Here is a 16243-nt window from a genome sequence, read left to right on the forward strand (position 1 = left end):
ATGAGACAGAGAGACAAGGTTTTACAGGGTCAGTAGGAGTTTTCCGTTCAAGGGGGAAGGGCAGTCCAGATGCAGGAACCATGTGTACAAAGGCATTTTAGTAAGAATAGCACCGCTGTGCTGAGTGCATTTCATTGAGTTTGACTTGGTCTAAGCTCAAGGCAGATAAGGTGTGGCTGGAGAGAAGCTCAATGGTTAGAGCACTTACCGCTTCTGCTGGGATCAGAGTTTGGTTCCCAGCATCCATGTACCTGGGCTTACAACTGCCTGTAACTCGAGCTTCAGGACATCCAATATCTTGCTCTGGGCCTCCACTGGCACCTGCATGCATATATGCAAATGCATGTAGTCTCTCTCTCTCATGCACATGCCCACAATTGAAGTAATAAAATACATCTTAAAAATCCACTGAGTGAAATAGAACAGGTGAGTTTGGCTAGAACCTCCAGGACGGCTCAGCAGTCCATCTTGCTTCCAACCTTCCTCCAACCTCTCATGTCCCCACCTTGACATTCCCTCTCTGGGCTTCCTGCTACCACTGTCTCCAACACTGTCTAGCTACAAGGTTTGGTTTAGGGCAAGGTGTGGATTGGGGTTAGCTTCACCCACAGCCACAGAAGTGCAAAAGCCACATTCCGCAAGTTTCACCAAGACTTTGTCCCTTTTGGTGGTATTTCCTTCACATGCTTAAATGGCCCTGGCTTCCTAACAGGAAGTTCATCTTTAGATTTGAAAATGGACTGTGGGATTGTAATCTTAGGAGTGTGTTGGTAGTGTCCCTAAGGCTATGAAAGCTGATTAGCACCTTCACTTCCAACAAGACATCCTGTGGGTGTTCTGGGCTCCCATAGAGAAGGTAGCTCAGGGTTTGGTCACAGGACAGCTTCTTCCTTGAATAAGTTCTTCCTTTTCTTTTTAAAGGTGTATCTAAATTTATTTCACAGGCATTGGTGTTTTGCTTGTATGTATGTCTGTGTGAGGGTGCCAGATCACCTGGAACAGGAGGTACAGACAGTCTTGAGATGATATGTGGGTGCTAGGGAATTGAACTCGGGGCCTCTGGAAGTGCCACCAGTGCTCTTAACCACCAAGTCCTAATAATTACTTTCTATGACAATTGTCAGATTTTGTTTTTGAGATGGGGTCTCACTATGGAAACCTGGCTGGACTCAAATTCAGTATGTAGCTAGGAATGGCCTTGGACTCCTGATGCGATTGTCAGGTCCCCAGACTGTGGGGTTGTAAACACAGGTGGAGGCCAGAGGACAACTTATGGGAGTCGGTTCTTCCCTTTCACCTTGTGGGTCTGGGAGATCAGACTTGGTCTCTGCTCTTGGATTTTTGAGCTGAGATCTCACTATGGAGTACAGGTTGTCCTAGAACTCATGACTTTCCTGCCACAGCCGCCCCATTTCTGAGCACTTATTTCTGCTCCTCACTGTACTCTCACATCTTGTGTGTCTTTGGATTCTCCATTTGAAAAGACTACCAAGGCTGGAGAGATGGCTCAGTGGTTAAGAGCACTGACTGTTCTTCCAAAGGTCCTGAGTTCAAATCCCAGAAACCACATGGTGGCAGAGAGAGAGAGAGAGAGAGAAAGAGAGAGAGAGAGAGAGACAGACAGACAGACAGACAGACAGACAGAGACAGACAGAGAGAGAGAGACAGACAGAGAGACAGAGAGAGAGAGAGAGAGAGAGAGAGAGAGAGAGAGAGAGAGAGAGAGAGAGAGAGAGAGAGAGGGAGAGAAGTCTTTATAACTGGGCAGACACATCCATCCATCCTCTTATTCCCCATTATTTGAATAAGTGATCCTGAGCATGCTGGATGACATTAGCCAGGGCACATGCCCTGTTTGGTCCTGAGGGACTGTTTCTGTCCAATATCTAAAACACCTTCTAGCCAACAGAATAGGAGGGCCAATGGCCTTGCTGTGTGTGGAGCCCACTGAATGGGGAAAGGCTGGCATGGACTCCTATCTGACTAAATTCTTGGCTGTTCCTTATTTTCAAGGACTTTCCCGATGTCTACCACTTACCTGCTTCATCCCCACACTCACTATAGAGTGAACCATGAACAGGGTGCTTGTGACAACACAGGAAACTCACAGACCTTGGTTTATTTGATCATTTTAATATGCCAGGTCAATGGAAAGGAAGGACAGAGCACACAGGAACACCTGTATTTGCACGACGGAGGGCAGATGTCCACAGCCTTGGGCATGCATGTATCTCCTGTGTAATTAGGCAAATAAATACTTAAATACCACAGCACAGTCAGACTTGGGGGTGGGGGGAATCACAGGCCACAGGGGACCATGCTTTAAAGGCAGTCAGAGGCTTTAAATACAGGGGCTGAACCTTCTCACTTTATACAAAACTTATATATTAAAAGTAAGGATACTGCAGTATATACATGCAAGCAGCTTTGGTCGGAGAAAATGAACAAGAAAGGTGGAGCCATGCACAGGAAGGGCTTGCCTATCTACTCTCCATCTTCTTCATCCTCACAAACTCACCTGGGATCATAGAATAAATCAGCTGGTCTCCTTAAGATACTGAAAAGTCCTGTCTGGTGTCCTTAAGGGTCTCCAGGCCCTCTGTGGGCAGGGAAGGAGCCCTACAGCCCAGAACACTTGAAACCTTGGAAGGAACCAGCCTGGACTGGATGGGGAGGGACATCTATTGGATCAGATAGAGGAGGGAGCTGCATCCAGCCAGACCAGGTGAGTGTGTTATGCTGCCTGGACCCAGGTCCCGAGAGAGCAGGAGAAATCATGGAGAAAACCACTGTATCAAGCAAAGCTGAAGATGGCAGGTCAAGCCTGTGTTTCTCACAACTGTGTAAAAGCCCATTCCACTCAGAACTGGCTAGCACTGCTGGTATCACACTGTAGCAACCGGACAATGGATGGGTCCCTCTTGGCACCTTTGTTGAATTCATCCAGGGACATTTTGCCTGAGGAATGGAAGAGGGAGACTTAGGATTAGCCAGTTCTCTGGTTAAAGTCTGGAACCCTCTGGAAAATGGACAATGTCCAGTCTCTCTCTCTCTCTCTCTCTCCCTGTCTCTCTACCTCCCTCCCTCCCTCCTTCCCTCATTTCCTCCCTTTTGTTTTGTTTATTGAAACAAGGTTTCTCTGTGTAACAGCCCTGGCTGTTCTAGAACTCACTTTTTAGACCAGGTTGCCTTGTACTCACAGAGAGCCTCCTGTCTTCTATGAACTCCCATTAAAGACATGTGCCACTATGCCTGAACAGAGGGTAATTTCTTAACAAGTGATTGATGGAGGAGGGCCCAGCCCATTGTAGGTGGTACAACCCTGGTCTAGTGATTCTGAGTTCTATAAGAAGGCTGAGCAAGCCATGGGGAGCAAGCCAGTAAGTAGCAACCCTTTCACGGTCTCTGTATCAGCTCCTGCCTTCAGGTTGGTGCCCTGTTTGAGTCCCGCCCTCATTGCTTTTGATGATGAACTGTTATGTGGAAACTGTGAGTGAATAAACCCTTTCCTCCCCAAGTTGCTTGTGGCCATGGTGTGTCATCAGAGCAATGGAAATCCTAACTCAGACAACACGGATGAAGCCTACAGCTCAGAGGGTCTACTGACAATGCCCATGGTTATAGAGCACTAGGAAGGGTGCAGGATGCAGGCTAGGTGTACCTGACCCTGAATTCTAGTCTCCCTCCCTCAATCAGAGCTGAATCAAGTGGGTTGGAAAAGGGCAGGCCTGCATAGGGCAGAGGGTATATCCCAAACACCTCTGTGCCATCAACAATTTCACAGGCTCATTTACTTCTCTCTCCCAACCCCCATCCCGTCCCCTCTCCCAATCCCCTTCTCCCTCCCCACCTGCTCATTCCTGCCATGTTTCCTACCATCTTTGTTTGTGTCCATCTGTCTGAAGATCTTGTCTGTTTGCTTCTCGGGCAAGGACTCGTCCTCAAGCAACTTCATCATGGAGGACACCATCTTGTAGATGGCCTGCAAAGGGACATCTGTGAGTATTCTCTGGAGGATGGAGGGTGGGTTATGGTCATCGCTCTGCTAACCAAGGAGCATGGACAGGGCAGAGTCAGGACCCTTCTCTCATCAGAACAAGTTTCACAGACAAGGTACTGGGCAAAGGGAGCCAGGAAAGTTTAAGTGACGTTCAAGAGCACAGGATACAGCTGGGGCATGGAAGAATGGAGGGCTCCTTGGTTCAGAGTAGAGGGGAGGTTGTGGGGCAAAGCATATGTCTAAAAGGAGGTTCTTTGGTGGGGAGCTGGGAAATCCTGGAGGGAAGATCAAAGGGGAAATACATTGAGCCCTGCCCACACATGGGTCCTGAATCTGCAGATCCAACAACTACAGGTGGGAAATAGTCTAGAAAATGAAACTGGAGGTACACAGATAGTTTCTTGTTATTTCCCAAATAATACAAATTATTATTAACATCTATAGCCATTGTATTAGGCACTGTATATAACTACTTTACTTATTTTATGGGTGTATGTAATTATTTATTTGGGGGAGGTGATCTCATGTGGAATTCAGAGGACAACTTGTGGAAGCTGGTTCTCTTTTCCTACCATGTGGGTCTTAGGGATCTAACCCAGGCTGCCAGGCTTGGTAGCAAGCACCTTTACCCACAGAGTCAGCTCACTGGACCAAATACAGAGATGGTTTAGAGCATGGAGCAGGAAGGATGCAGGGTGCACATAAGCACCGCTCCTGTGAAGAACTGACTGCTGACTCATCCTTTACTGTGTCTTTCTGATTTCTATAGGAAGTCCTATAGACAGCTAATGTGTGTGTATGTTATACATGTGTGTGCAGAAGAACACCCACCTGTGCAGAGGCCAAAAAGCAATACCGGTGTTCACAATATTCCCTTTTCTCTCTCACTGAACCCGGCCGGGGCCTACCATTTTAGCTAGGGTGCCTGCTCAGCAAGCTTCTGGGACTCACTTGTCCCCTAGTTCTAGGGATTCGGGCATGCTCAGCCACTCCTGACTTTTCTGTGGGTGTTGGGATCAGAACTCAGGTCCTCATGCTGGGTATCAAGTGTTCTTCCCCACTGAGCCATTTTCCCAGTTCTTGCTTTGACAATTCTTAATCACCGATCTGAGCCTCAGATCTCAGTAGAGGTTTGTTTTGTTTTGTTTTGTTTTGTTTTGTTTTGTTTTAAAAAAAGACCCGTTTTATAGAATTGTGTGAATAAACCTGATGGATGAGCTCAGCTGGGGCCTGATGTCCAGCAAGCAATCGATAGCTGCTTGGCTTTTATCGTTACTCTCTGCAAAGACAGGCAGTCCTTTAGTACACCAGGTAGCAAGCGGGCAGAGGAATGACCTGGTGTATGGGGCCGGGGATGGGGGTCCTGGATCCCTGCACTCCCCATGCTCCAGGCCCTGTCAAGTGCAGGTACCTGCACTATCTCCAGCATTTCACTGCAGCTGATGTAGCCATTGCTGTCTAGGTCAGACATGCTGAAGGCCCACTTGAGCTTCTGTTCCAGCTTGCCCTGAGAGGTCATGCTCAGAACAATGATGAACACTCGGAAGTCGATGGTGCTGTTGCTGTTGGTGTCAAAGTTGTGGAGGACATGTTCAGCGACCTTGGAGGCATCTCTGTAGGGGAAAAAGTTGGCCTAGATCTTGAAATTGTCCACAGTCAGGTGGCCAGTGGGACAGTCATTGAGGAAACCCTTGTATCACTCCTGAAGCTTATGGTTGGTGAACTCCTTGTGTTTCCGCAGGTCCTCCAGCACCTAGGAAAGACAGAAAGAATATCTTTTTATGGCTAAATACAGTCTACTTGGAGCATGCATGCAGAATTGTGGTATACGGGGACAGGGAGAGGCAAGCTAAAATCAGTGGAATGAAGCGTTGTCAAATGTCCTGTAAGAGTTAAACAAGAGTCAGGATCAAGACAAACCCCTCAGCTCATCAGCTTGGGGCAAAGGGGTCTCATGGACCCAATCCTGACTCTTCACTTTGAACAGCTAGTTCTTTTTCTCGTGGGGGACTCGGTGTGTGTGTTTGTTTCCTTGTCACAGATACATTTGCTGATGCTGCATAGTAAATAAATCTTGCCTGCATAGGCGGATGTTAGTGGTTCACATTCCTACCTAACACAGCTAGGGTAAATTTAGAACTAGGTTGACTCACATCCTGAGTGGACTCAGGGATGATACCAGAGGACAGGAACATGGTTTTGGCCCTTCAAAGTTCAACTTCATTTGTCAGCAACCCTAATTTTATAAATGACATTCAAAAACCCAATTCTTATCCAGATTTCTGGGTTAATCTGGGTAAGTAGGGTTTCATGGGGACCCAGGTATTAAAGCTTTGAAGCATGTTGACAGGAGGCTTCTAGACCCCCCAAGACCTCCCTATCCCCATCCACATAATATTGGGAGAAGTTACCAGCACATGCCATGCTGTTTTTAACCCTAGAAGAGACACCTGGGAACCTTATGGGAGTCCCCACTCTTTATTATGCCTATGAGATATTGTTCTGCCAGGGAGATCTAGAATTGCATCAATTGGTCGGTGAATGTCGATGTGAATGTTAACAGCTGAAACAGCCCCAATGGAAATTCAGGACTGTGCTTCATTGGCCAGCACACCCCACTGCAGTCTCCCACAAGGCCCAAGTGTGAGATCCTGCAGTGATTGGCCACTGGACGTTAATACTCGTTCACTTCGCTTCCTCAATTTTGGTTTCTTTCTTTCACAGTAACACACCTGCATAGCTCAGTTATTTTTGAAATGTGAAGAAGAACTAGTGTGGGTGAGTCTCCTCTACCCAAGTCCCAAAGGAAACCACTCTGAACTGCTCAGAGGCTTATGAATTCTAAGCACTAGGTGCTAGGTCCTGTTAAGGAAGATGAGACATGCACTCAGTATTACCTGCTACCGCCCCTGTCTTCTTCACCTCTTTCCCAGGTTGTTAATGTTCTATGTACATATTTTATTTACTTATCTAGATGACTAGGAGATATTTAAAGTTCCTTGTCCAAAACAGACATATGGCTATTGCCTTTCAAAGCACACATTTACTTATCTAAACACGTCCTCCCCTGTACAAACAACCAACTCAAATGTCCACAGTATCTTGATCAGAAATAATCATCAAGTCAGGTAGCCGGGTGCCACACATCTGTAATTCCAGAATCGGAGGGTGAGGGCAGCAGGATCAGGAGTTCAAGGTCATCTATGACTATATAACAAGTTCCTGGCCAGCCTGAGCTACATGAGAACCTGTCTAAAAAAGTTATATTAAAAGAAAGAGAACAGGAAGGCCAGTAGTGGTGCATGCCTTTAACCCCAGCACTCAGTGACAGTGCAGACAGATAGGAGTTCAAGGAAGGCTACCCTGGGCTACAGAGCAAGTTGTAGGATAGCCAGGACTACACAGAGAAGCCCTGGCTCTCTCTCAGAGACATACACACAAACACCCCCACACACACACACACACACAAACACACAGAGAGACAGACAGAGACAGAGAGAGACAGAAACAGAGAGACAGAGATATCTACAAATGGAAGAAGATTATGCACAAGGGCATGTGGCCATTGCTGCCATCTGTGAGAACTGGTCACATGGGTTTGTGAGTGGAGGCCTCCTGTGGAAGAACTTACTGGAAAGGTAAAGTTGACTGAAGTGGGGAATTGGCTGGATGGACAGGTATCTTGTAGGACCTTTTGTCATGTTTTCCTTTGTAATTTTGTTTATTTGTTTTCTGAGTTAGGGTCTCATGTAGCTTAGGCTGGCTTCAAACTTACTATGTAGCTGAGAACGACTTGTACCCTTAGCTTCCTACCTCCCCTGTCTAGCAGTCACAGGTGTGAGCCACAATGACTGGCTCATTTGCAGGTTTTTTATTTTGTTTGTTTGTTTGTTTGTTGTTGTTGTTCTTTTATTTATTTATTTATTTTTGGTTTTTGAGACAGGGTTTCTCTGTATAACCCTGGCTGTCCTGGAACTAACTTTGTAGACCAAGCTGGCCTTGAACTCAGAAATCCCCCTGACTCTGCCTCCCGAGTGCTGGGATTAAAAGTCATTTGCAGTTTTAAGTTGTCAGAATGTGTCCATGTGTTCTTTTCTTTTTTTCTCTTTCAAAGCTTTAAGAATATTTTCTTATATAGTATGTTACGAATGTTTTTCTTCTTATATAATACATTGTGAGGTTGCCTGGTACCTGCAGAGGCCTGAGTAGTATGTCAGATCCCTGGAACTGGAGTTACAGAAGTTGTGAGCCACCATGTGGGTGTAGGGAACAGGACCTCTCTCCAGGTCTCAGTCCCCTTAGATTTTAATTTCTACTCAAAGAAGAAGCATCCCCAAATCATAGTCGCCCAGCCTCTATCTCTTGACTGGTGGCATGTCTAAGAACCTCTGAGTTGATGGAACATTATAGGCTAAGCCCTGTCTGGGCGGGGCTTCAGGAACAAGAAATAGAGACAGAGCCTTGATGCTGGCACATAGCTCTAATCCCAGCAGTCAAAAGGCAGAGGCAGCCAGAAAACTTTGAGCTCCATGTGAGCCTGGTTTACAGAGAGCGGACCCTGTCTCGAAAACAAACAAACAAACAAACAAAAAAAAAACAAATGAAACACAGAACTAAGGTCCTGGAGGACCTGCATAGAAGGGCGCAGGCTCTCTTAAGTCCCCCGTGATGGCTGACTGCCAGATCCTCTGTTTTCTTGCTACACTCACTTCCTACCTCACAGCCTTGCTTCTACCAAGGTTTAGGGTCCTCTTTCTTATCACCTACAGCCTGGGCTTCAACCCTGAGTCAGCCAACCTCTCCCTTGCTCACTGGACATTGAGCTTGACAGGGTGGCTAGTACTGGCTGGAAGTACCCCCAGAAGATACCTACATCCACCTCAGGACAGGAACACATAATACCAACTTCTCCATCCACAGAGAGTCTGCCGTGAGAGGACAAATGTGACTGCTGGTGGCTGAGGGGTCAGCACAGGCCTAGGATAAGCATACAGATGAAGAGCTAGCTGCTCTCCATGGAGCCCATGACCCAGGGCTCTAATTCACACCCCAACACAGAGTAACACCTTATCATGACTCTTTGGGAAGGGATAGAAATGCCCTAGTTTTATTGTAGGTAATTCATTGTGGAAACTCAATTAACCAGACACATGTAAAATTGAAGCCACCCTGGGAACACAGAAGTGGAGGTAAGAATAGGGTAGCCAACAGTGGGGGGGGTACACCTGGTGATGGTTGGTCCAAAGAATCCCTTAGTGGAGCAGGACAAGAGGTGCAAAAAGAGATATCTGGGGACAATCCAGATAATTGATGGGGAAGGAAGGAAGGAAGGAAGGAAGGAAGGAAGGAAGGAAGGAAGGAAGGAAGGAAGGAAGGAAGAAGGAATGAAGGAAGAAGGGAAAAAGGGAGAAAGGAAGGAGGAAGGAGGCAATGAAGAAGGAAGGAAGAAGGAAGGAAGGAAGGAAGGAAGGAAGGAAGGAAGGAAGGAAGGAAGGAAGGAAGGAAGGAAGGAGGAAGGAGGCAATGAAGAAGGAAGGAAGAAGGGAGGAAGGAAGGAAGGAAGGAAGGAAGGAAGGAAGGAAGGAAGGGAGGGAGGGAGGGAGGGAGGGAGGGAGGGAGGGAGGGAGGGAGGGAGGGAGGGAGAGGTAAAAGGAGGGCAGGGGAGGGAGAAGGGAACTGGAGAACCTAGAGGAAGGGACAATGAGCTGAGCCCAGGAGGTGGCTACTAGGATGTTACTGTCAGAGGCAGGCCCTCGGGAGGCCCTCAGGCAGGAGAAAAAACTGTGAAACAAGATGAGCAGGAGACCACAGAAATGAGGGCAGAGTTTGGGGTGGTAGGAGGTGAAAGGTAGAGAAGCCAGGTTGGACCAAGCTCTGGGGGGAGGGTGTCTCCTGCTCAAATACTAGTATTGGAGAGAAAAGACCTAGACCCGGTGAAGCCATGTAGCTCCAAGGCCCTCACCACTGAACCATTCACACAGGGAATCTTACAACATGTCTCTGGCCTGGAGTCCACTTAGAAATGTCACCCAACAAATACATTGTGCTAACCAGAGAACTGACCATCAGAGAGCTGCAGAACCTCTCCTAAGTGAGCCAGGACCTGACTCCAAGATACACAGCTATGGGATTGTGCTGGTATGACAGTCCCAGAGAGGGCAATGTGGAAACAGCTACACTGCCACCCCAGCCTGCCCTGTGCTTGTGGCTCCTCTTCATGATCAACAGCCCTGCAACCCACAGCCTTGCCACAGACCCTTGGTTTCCAGCTCACGCATGCAGCATCCACTCACCTCACTGAACACACATCACTGCTGTGTCTGTGATTTATCATCTAACAGATGCTACTGAAATGCCAAACTCCTTGTACCTGCTCTGCAGATATCTGACGGGAGGAGGCTGCAATGCAGACAGCCTTGGAGGTGTTGGAGGAGAGGATTCGTTTCCCTTATTTCCCATTCCTTTCCCAATGGCTTGAAGATCTGCTCCTTAGCAAATATTTCAGAGGAGGGAGCTCCAGAACACAGGGCTGTGCCTCTGCCCAGCCTTTGCCTCCTCCTTGGTATCAGGCTGCTAATTAGAATTCATGCTTTGCATTGGTTTAGGATATTCTTGCTGTTGTGGTTATAGTGTAAACACACACACACACACACACACACACACATACACACACACACACATGACCTTGATCCCAAGATGTACTAATACTATTTGGAGGCAAAAAGAACTTTGACATAGCTCACATCCAAACAGATCCCAAGTGACCCTCTTTGGATGCACAGAACAAGGCGTAAGCATCAGGAGGATGGAGACCACCTGGGAGCCTTCAATCCATGTTTCAGGGCTATCCCTGAGGCGTTGAGGATTCATGAGATGTAGGAAAGGGAAAAGGAAGGGTCTGAGCCTCGGGACCTGGTTCTGAGGAGCAATGACTTAAAGATCTGCTCCTGCATGCAATGTCATTTAAAGAAAGGGTTGTGACAATAGGAATGTGTCTGGCCATCTTAAGCAACTGGGACCAATGGCATAAGCAGTATGAGATAAGGAGGAAGAGAGGGTAGGATTGACCCTTTTCAGAAACTCCAGTAAAGAAGGGCTCTATGTAAAGAAGCCTCAGTCCTTGAGGGACTCCATGGATCATAGTCCTCCTGCCCTGCGACGTTCCACTACACCCAGACAGGAAAACACACCTTTACAATGCTAAGTGCTGCTGAGACTCTTGAATATCCAGCAGCTAGCCCTGAGCCATAGGAACTCTCAGACAGTGCAGTCAGGGACAGTGACCCCCCCTTCCTCTCCAAAGGGGACAATGATTCAGTACAGACGCTTGGGACAGAGGACCAACAGTCATAGAGCAAGCTAGCCAAAGAACCACCAGGGAGGAAAAGAAAGCAGGCTCCCAGCAGCAGAAAGCCCCCCACACCCACCTTAGCCTCATTCTTGATAGATACACCCCATCACCTGGGAGAGTGGATCACCACAGAAGCCCATACTTGAGCAGGCAGTCAGGACCAATTTCCAGTGTTTTCTCTTGGGTTCTTGAAGTATAGATGCTTGAGTCATGCTGGATTGAGGTCCCTACTCTCGAGTGCCCTGCACTACAATGGCACATTCCTAGGCAGGAGAACTAGGTGCTCTGGCCAAGAAGACGGAATTTAGAGTCAAAACTGTAGGCCCAGAGGGGATGGTGGATGATGACAGAGCCTCCAGGGAGTGGTAAGCAGTCTCACGTGGCTCAGCTAGGAGTTAGCAGAATGAGTCCCATTGAGAAAGAAAAGACCTAGGTTAGAGCTGGGCTCTGTCCTTTGGGTTTTGATCTATCCTGGGCCCCTTCCCTGCTAACATCCTGAGAGGCAATGAGTTTCCAAGGTGTGTTTAGCTGGTACCCAAAAAAGCTGCTGGCCAATAAAGTGGCTGTCAAAGCCATGATCTCTTAATACTCACTTTCATGAACCTGCTAAGTGGAGCCCACAAACGCTGGCAGCCTCATAGATGCTTCCTGGCACTTGCCTGTAGATGCCTAACAGAGACCTGGATAAAAAAATTAATACGAGGGACCTCATTTTAGCTCTCCTGGAGGCACTGAGACAGCAGCAAAGATGTGTGACGGGCTCAGTGGTACACACCCCGTTACCCCTCTGTCATTCATTAAGCAACCGAGCCAGCCTTAGTGATGTTTAGCTGTCTGTGAAAAAAAAAACCTGACCAAAAAAAGGAATGGTTATACAGTTACAGAAAAATAACTGTGTGCTCCCCTGAAGAAATACCTACCTAGCCCTGGCCATGAAACTAACCCAGGCTTCATTGATCAGACAGCCCTACTTTCATCTTTTTAGGGGGTGGGGAATGAGGGTCCCTGGATCACACAGCCAGCTCCCACTTGTTTAAAGCACTTCACATTCTAGCAGGGATTAGATCTGACAGACAACAGCCTTGGAGATCAAGGACATGTGATTTCACAGTAATGGGAATTTTGGGAGGGAGCTAACAGGGTCCCAGGTTCTCCCAGGGTCTGTTATGCTCTTATTGTCCTTAACACACTGAACTGTAAATTAGGGAAAGAGCAAAAAAGTAGCTGGGAAGCTCTGTGGAAATATTTAACCAGAGCTTGGTACTGCGAGTAAAAAGCTTTGCTAACAGCACATTTGTGCCGTCACTGGGAAAGGCCCTTGGGAGCTCCAATGTCCCATTAACCACAGCTCAGTGCTGGCTAGGAACATGCATGGTACAGTTCATCTCACCACGCAGCAATCTCATCAGTCAGACTGCCAAACCTCAAGGACTGCTAGACATAGACCCTGGAGGGAAGGTGGTGGGAGACGTGGGTACCAAATCCCTATGAAGTCCTGAACTCAGGAGAGACTGAGTGCATCCTCTGTGAATTTGAACTTCAGCAGACCATCTGCACTTGGATGGTGGATAGCCTGTTCCATGTCAGGTAGAACAGAAGGTGGCAGGGGGAAATCAGCCTCAACTGTGCTCTTCGTTATGGTGACCGGCAGAATATTGTTCCTTGTCCTCGTCCTCGTCCTCCTCATCCTCGTCTTCCTTGTCCTCATCCTCGTCCTCCCCCTCGTCCTCCTCCATCCTGCTGTAGGTGAAACTCAAACAGCCTTAGCCTCCACTTCAGTGCAGCCCTAGGCAGAATGGCCATCAGCTGCAGGAGATGCACCTGGAGCCACACAAGCTGCACTGAGTCTGCACGGACACTAGAGGGCGCAGGCTGGCAGATTCCCTAGCCCTCAGCACACACCCCTTTCTTTTTTTTTTTTTTTTTTTCCATTTTTTATTAGGTATTTCGCTCATTTACATTTGCAATGCTATACCAAAAGTCCCCCATAGCCACCCACCCCCTCTCCCCTACCCACCCACTCCCCTTTTATGGCCCTGGCGTTCCCCTGTACTGGGGCATATAAAGTTTGCGTGTCCAATGGGCCTCTCTTTCCAGTGATGGCCGACTAGGCCAACTTTTGATGCATATGCAGCTAGAGTCAAGAGCTCCGGGGTACTGGTTAGTTCATAATGTTGTTCCACCTATAGGGTTGCAGATCCCTTTAGCTTCTTTGGTACTTTCTCTAGCTCCTTCATTGGGGGCCATGTGATCCATCCAATAGCCGACTGTGAGCATCCACTTCTATGTTTGCTAGGCCCAGGCATACTCTGACAAGAGACAGCTATATCAGGGTCCTTTCAGCATAATCTTGCTAGTGTATGCAATGGTGTCAGCATTTGGAAGCTGATTATGGGATGGATCCCCGGATATGGTAGTGTCTACATGGTCCATCCTTTTATCTCAGCTCCAAACTTTGTCTCTGTAACTCCTTCCAAGGGTGTTTTGTTCCCACTTCTAAGGAGGGGCATAGTGTTCACACTTCAGTCTTCATTTTTCTTGAGTTTCATGTGTTTAGGAAATTGTATCTTATATCTTGGGTATCTTAGGTTTTGGGCTAATATCCACTTATCAGTGAGTACATATTGTGTGAGTTCCTTTGTGAATGTGTTACCTCACTCAGGATGATGCCCTCCAGGTCCATCCATTTGGCTAGGAATTTCATAAATTCATTCTTTTTAATAGCTGAGTAGTACTCCATTGTGTAGATGTACCACATTTTCTGTATCCATTCCTCTGTTGAGGGGCATCTGGGTTCCTTCCAGCTTCTGGCTATTATAAATAAGGCTGCTATGAACAAAGTGGAGCATGTGTCCTTCTTACCAGTTGGGGCATCTTCTGGATATATGCCCAGGAGAGGTATTGCTGGATCCTCCGGTAGTACTATATCCAGTTTTCTGAGGAACCGCCAGACTGATTTCCAGAGTGGTTGTACAAGCCTGCAATCCCACCAACAATGGAGGAGTGTTCCTCTTTCTCCACATCCACGCCAGCATCTGCTGTCACCTGAATTTTTGATCTTAGCCATTCTGACTGGTGTGAGGTGGAATCTCAGGGTTGTTTTGATTTGCATTTCCCTGATGCTTAAGGATGTTGAGCATTTTTTCAGGTGCTTCTCTGCCATTCGGTATTCCTCAGGTGAGAATTCTTTGTTCAGTTCTGAGCCCCATTTTTTAATGGGGTTATTTGATTTTCTGAAGTCCACCTTCTTGAGTTCTTTATATATGTTGGATATTAGTCCCCTATCTGATTTAGGATAGGTAAAGATCCTTTCCCAATCTGTTGGTGGTCTTTTTGTCTTATTGACGGTGTCTTTTGCCTTGCAGAAACTTTGGAGTTTCATTAGGTCCCATTTGTCAATTCTCGATCTTACAGAGCAAGCCATTGCTGTTCTGTTCAGGAATTTTTCCCCTGTACCCATATCTTCAAGGCTTTTCCCCACTTTCTCCTCTATAAGTTTCAGTGTCTCTGGTTTTATGTGAAGTTCCTTGATCCACTTAGATTTGACCTTAGTACAAGGAGATAAGTATGGATCGATTCACATTCTTCTACATGATAACAACCAGTTGTGCCAGCACCAATTGTTGAAAATGCTGTCTTTCTTCCACTGGATGGTTTTAGCTCCCTTGTCGAAGATCAAGTGACCATAGGTGAGCACACACCCCTTTCAATTTCTAAACTAGGCAAGAAAGCATAGTAGGTCTAAACCAGAGCTTCTCAATGGGTGGGTCCCAACTCCTTGGGGATTGCAGGACTCTTCATAGGGGTTGCCGAAAACTATCAGAAAGCACCTATCTATATTACGATTTGTAACGATAACAGAACTTACAGTTATGAAGTAGCAATAAAAACAATTTTTTGGTTGGGGTGACCATGACATGAGGAACTGTAATAAAGGGTCACAGCATTAGAAGTTTGAGAACCACTAGTCCAAACTAAGTAAAACCTTAGGTTAAAATACACAGTTATTGGGCCCGCTTGGAATACAATGGGTTAAATCTAACAGGCTGTGGACATTGTTCACCCCGTTTCTCTTTCCTCTTTCCATGTGGTTGTAGAAAAATGTCATATTATATATGAATGTTATCATATTTCTTGGACAGCGCTGGGCAGTACCAAGGACTCTGGAGCTGATACCACCACACAGGGATCCTATTCACATCAGTTAGCATCCTATGGCATCCGATGATCATTTTACCCACTGATACCGGGAGTGCGAGATAATGTGTTGCCATCCCACAGGCCTCCTCAGGTCCACAGACCTATCCTGCAGGGCTACCTTGGACCTCTCTGGAGAAGCCAGCTATAAGGTGAAGGCTACAGTGAGAGGTACCCTCCGCTTCTGAGTGGGACAACAGCCAGCCACCCAGTGAGATCTATGGGAGGGAGTGTTACTGCAACCTCAGCCTGCCATCTGAACCATAGATCCCATGTCATGCTACTAGTCACTGCAAAACCATCCTGACTCCCAAGCCACATTCCAGGAGCTCACACTTCCAATTCATCAGAGCCTCAATGACTGTTTTAAAAAAAAAAAGGTATCAGAGCCATTGAAATGACTCCCTGGGTAAAGGCACTAGGCACCAAGCCTGATGACTTGAGTTTAAGCTGGGAACATCTATGAGAACTTTTTTTCTTTTGAAGTGGGAAGTCCCACTTATAATCCAGGGTTTCTAAGGTGGGAAAACCAACCTGTAATCTAGATCCTTTGAGGTGGGAAGGTCTACCTTTAATCTGGCTACGCCTTCCCATGGCAGCCTATAGAAAGAACATGGAAAAGGAAGCTTTTGCTCTTTGCCTGCTTACCCTTGCTCTCACTGGCAAGCTCATTCCTTCACTGGCTTTCTATGTCT

At 47.1% G+C, this 16243-nt stretch overlaps 1 pseudogene; it reads right to left on the minus strand.

The window, feature by feature from the left end:
- Positions 1–2100: 2100 nt before the first annotated feature.
- On the minus strand, positions 2101–6195 carry Gm9309 (annotated as a pseudogene).
- Between the last annotated feature and the right edge of the window lie 10048 nt (positions 6196–16243).

Source organism: Mus musculus, chromosome 12 (assembly GCF_000001635.26).
Source record: "Mus musculus strain C57BL/6J chromosome 12, GRCm38.p6 C57BL/6J".
NCBI classification, from domain to species: Eukaryota; Metazoa; Chordata; class Mammalia; order Rodentia; family Muridae; genus Mus; species Mus musculus.